The 4,668-nt window shown below is 42.9% G+C and overlaps 1 long non-coding RNA gene across 1 annotated transcript; it reads left to right on the top strand.

The window, feature by feature from the left end:
• The first annotated feature begins 1,883 nt into the window (after positions 1 to 1,883).
• Positions 1,884 to 4,668, top strand: LOC141795296 (uncharacterized). The gene is made up of 3 exons (XR_012598582.1): positions 1,884 to 2,211; positions 4,067 to 4,127; positions 4,215 to 4,668. It is a non-coding gene; the product is annotated as an uncharacterized LOC141795296 (long non-coding RNA).

The raw sequence follows: 4,668 nt of genomic DNA, 5'->3' as shown, positions 1-4,668 counted from the left end.
GTCAGAAACAGCTATTTGGCTCCCCTGCTCCTCTAATAAATCAAAGGCTGCCATGACCATAGACATCCATAAGCTGTCATCAGACTCAACAGATCCTGCTACCTCTACTTGCAGAGGACCTGAGGAGGTCTGAGAGATATCTGTGACCTCCTCCATGGAGTAAGACTGGAGTGTTTCTTTTAAGGCTGCTGTCAGGATCACTCCAAAGGTAAGAACATCCTTCTCCTGGACTTCTTCAGGCTCAGGTGTGATGTGTGGGGCTGATTCAGTCCCAGTTAAAGGGCAAGTTGAAGTCTTGGTCTCTTTTTCTTTGGAGCTAGCATCTTTAAGCTCAGAGACCACAACCTTCTCGATCTGATTCAGAGCCATGTTTACCTTGTCCTCCTTCTTCTTGCGCTGCTGTACCTGCTGTGTTAGCCAGATCCACATGCGCTTCATACAGCTGTCCACTTCACGTTGAATTTCACTCTTGGAAAGTGTTACTCGGTCGTCTTCTGGTGTCAGTTCACAGTAAAGTGTTTCACTTAGCTCCTCGACCAAGCTTTCGTGTTTCCTGCTTGAAATGATGCTTGAAATTTTTACAAACAGGTCTTTTGAGCCACTTTCTGTTTCTTTTTCTGCCTCTGATATAAACCCTCTCATATGTTCATCAATACTTTCAATTAGCGTTTTGGAGGTGTCTTCTGTGTGTGATCCACGTTTGTTCAGTCTGCTTCTTAGTCTGTTCATTCTGCTCAGGATCGACCCTTGGGCAAATTTACGGACAAAGGCAGCCTTAATTCTGTTGAAAATATTTTTCTTGGTGGATCTTATTGTTTGTTTGCTCTCTGACTGGCTCTCTGTGGCATCCAGGTCCTGTTGAATTTCATTTGAAACGAACTCAACAATCTTAAACGCTAACTCCTCAGACTCCTGGGAGGAGCTGGAAGCAATTAAAGCTATTTCTTCCTCTGAAATATAATTAGGAAGGTCAGAAACAGCTATCTGGCTTCCGTGTTCCTCCAAGATATCCTTTGCTGCTTTTACCGCAGACATTAACTTGGTGTCCTCATCAGTGGACCTCTTTGGTTTCAATAAAACACATCTCTTGAAGAGTTTTATGACATTTCTGATCAGTTTTTTCATCAGACCAGGGGAAGGTTTTGTTTCCTCAGTTGTCTCTGCATTGCTGCTTGTAGAGAGTCTTGAGTTTAATGGGTCTGTGACCACTCTGACGATGAGCTCTGTCATATGATTTGAGCCCTGGTAACAGAGGTCATCCACACCCTCCACCTCAGCTATAGTCTGTGTAATAATTTCCCCCACATTTCCCAGACACTCAGACACCTCCTTCTCAGACACAGAGGGGCTTTTCTGTGTTCCTGCAGATCCAGAAGAGGCTGATGGAGATGATATGTCTCCCTTTTCTGTTTGTCTGTGTTTAAAAATCTTATACAGAGCTTTGATGATAATATCTGCGAGCTCTGAACACATTTCCATTACTAAGGCTTCTTTTTCTGGGTCTGGATTATTCCATGTTGTTCCTCTCAGCTGGTCCAAAAACATGCGGACAGTTGAGAGAAAATCTTCTTTAGTGACCAGGGGGAAGCTCTGGTTCATGTTTCCTAACTTTCTGTTGCTGCTCATTGTTTGTTTGTTGTGGTTGTTCAAGTTCACCTTGAAAAATGCTCTGAAATTAAACCTGAAGTCGCTGGTTAAATCTTGTCTTGCACCCTCCTCGATCCTGTTAGGTACACTGAAAGATTCTCTCTGTGTCGAACGTTCGACATGTCCCATCATCTTCTATCATTGTGACGTCATCAGTGTCCTTTATCCAGAAATAATAAAAAAAATGTTTTGATTTGAATTCGTCACATTCCAGCAGCTGCTGGAAGCGTGTCTCTCTGTCACCCGCAAAACGCGATGACGTCACACGCAAGAAGCGTATCTCCGGTCTCAAGTTTTCCAACATGGCGTCAGGGCCGGAGCACTCTAAAGTTTGGCAGTATTTCACGCGAAAAGGTGATACTGGGCTCACTTGCAAAACTTGCAAAGCTTTAATTTCGTCTAAGGGGGGTAGTTACAATACGCAGAAACATATGTACACCTAGCATGCAATTAATTTCCGGAAATATAACGTGTTTGACACGCTGCTTAGCGAAGCTGAGTCTCATCCAGGTGAAAGCGGGAACGGAGCTGACGTCCCGGCGTCATCTGCTTTACATGTCGAAGGTAACGACAAACTCCTCCAGGTTCGGTCTCTTGTGTTTATGCTGGTGCCATGTTAGTCTACTTTCGCCAAATGAGATCTCCACCTCCTGGAATTAAATTTAAGACCACGATGACTGTCAGAGTCTTGCTAGCTCAGAGGCTAGCTCAGAGACTGGCCCTAAGGCTGCCACAGGTAGCACTCGCACACCTTTAAGAATAGAATAGAACTTTATTTGTCATTGCAACTAGTGCAACGAAATTGCAATAACAACCCTTTTCATTGAGGCAGGCAAGACTGAACTGACAGAGGCGAGGGTGTCACCGAGCAGTTACCAGATGTGTTCGTTTGTTGTTTGTTTACACCATTTTGCTACAGCAGATGCCTCGTTAGCTTCGGTAGGTTGAAAAGAGCAATCAGATCTCAGACCCGATACTTGTCACTAAAGCAGCTGTCATCGCTGATAGTTCGACCAGTTTTAGTCAAGCTCATTACCTCAGTCTAACACTACACTATACCAGGGATGGTCAGAATGAAGGAAAGCTTCTCAAAACCAAAGTAATCAGTGAATCTCAGACAGAGACAGGGACAGCTGTTTCAGAGGAGATTAAGGTGATCCTGGAGGAGTCTGGAGTTAGGTGGTGGCAGCCACAGTGGATAATGCAGCAAGCATGGATGTAGCTGTGGAAAAGCCGGGCATTATGAAGTTTCCATGTTTTGTGCACACACTTAAACTTGGGGCTCAGAAGCTGTACAACTGAAGCCCAGTTTCCAACTGGGACGCAATGATTTGTTCTGTGATTGTAAGAATGAAGAGATCCCACATGGCTAAAGTAGTCTGCAACTCCTCAGTAAGAAAACATTTTCATACTAATGTCAGAGTCTGCCAATATATACATTTTTCAACATGTTAATGTACATGAGTACACTCTTATCACCCCTACCTTTGTCACGGCCCTCATTGTGACTCCAGTCTGAAATTTTAGACATGTCACTGCACAAAGGCAAGTAACAGTGTGGTATGAAAGCTATCAGGCTAAAAGCCTGAGCTGGAGGAAAACTCCTCTTTAGATCTTTAAAGAATGAGAGAAAAGATAGCCAAACTACAGCTCTTGTCTCAAAGCGACAGCAGAAAGGTGACTCCTGAAGAAGCAGAGGATTAACGACCAGCAGGTGTGTAACAGCTGGAGCACAGCACTGATCATTATTCCAGCTCTGGTAAATGATCGTAGTAAGTGTGTAATGGATTTCCTTCAGTGACTGAGTCTTATGTGCTGCCTTGTGTGATGCAGAGCTGTTTGTAAACGGCAAAAACCTGCCGAGCTCTGTCTCTGGTTTAGATCACGATATGATCCTTTCATGCGTGTACAAGATCCCTGAACAATAAGATTTGCATGGGAAACATCTGAACAAAGAAGATCATAATTCTGAAGGCATGGCAGCTTTTATTTTGGTGTGGCACTGCACCACAATCATTTACATGAGGCGGAAACCCTGATATAACTAAATGAAGGCAATAAATAATATATAATACAAATAAACAAAATCTCTTCAAATAAACAATCTCAGGTTGGCATGTGCTCAGAGTTTAGGATTTAAGTGTTTCTCTTAGGAAAAACAGCTCTCTGGTGTTTAAATAGGGCATCACAATTGATTTTTTTATTTCAGCCGATTTGAATCTTTACACATTTGTATCGTTTAACTGCCCCGGGATGCATCATTACATCCTTAGAGTCAGGGCGGTAGAAGTGGCAGCAAACACACCAACAGCTGCGGCAGAAGAGGTATTCAAAAATGAAAATGCCTTTAAAAGTAGAACAATTCTGTTGTGAGAATTTTCTTCTTTCTCATTTCTGACACAGTAAATTTATTTTTCAGCTGACAGAGTGGGGAGACACACTGGCAGGCAGAAGAAGAGGATGAGGAAGAGGATGACTATGTAAGTTTCGCTTATTATGCTGAATGATGATAGATGGCATAGAATTTGTGATCTCACTGAACTTTGTGGTTATTTCCATAATTTCAGACCCTGCCCATAAAGCAGCAAAAGAAGTCAGCCCTGGAGGAACTTTTTGAAGAAGAGGACAGTGAGTTTCTGTCTGTGCAGCATCAGCCCCCTGTCTCCATAGTCCAAAGAGTTGATCAAAGTCCAACTGTAAAGAAGCCTTCCTCCCATCCCAATCAAAGACAGCGCTGCTCTCTGGTGGTGGATGAAGAGCAACACACTTCCAGTACTATCAGCTTTAGCTAAGGAGCAACACTGTGTCCAAGCATCCTCCACAGCATTTTGGAGTTTGCGGTTGTACTTCTGTCTAAATATTCCTTTTTTACATGAGAATTTTTTGATTAATCTAGTTTTGGATCAAGTTGAATGCAAAAGCTGCACTAAGATTTTTTTTGTTTCTAGTGCATACTGCTTATGCTGTATCTTCTGTCTAAAGCTGAAGGAAGTAAAGAGCTAAAGCAAACAAACTTGTTTG

This window comes from Halichoeres trimaculatus, unplaced genomic scaffold (genome assembly GCF_033239565.1).
Source record: "Halichoeres trimaculatus isolate MK-OKI-2021-1 unplaced genomic scaffold, fHalTri1.1 fHalTri1_scaffold_8, whole genome shotgun sequence".
NCBI lineage: Eukaryota > Metazoa > Chordata > Actinopteri > Labriformes > Labridae > Halichoeres > Halichoeres trimaculatus.
The sequence above is the reverse complement of the archived record's forward strand: the minus strand, read 5'-3'. Positions and strand labels throughout refer to the sequence as shown.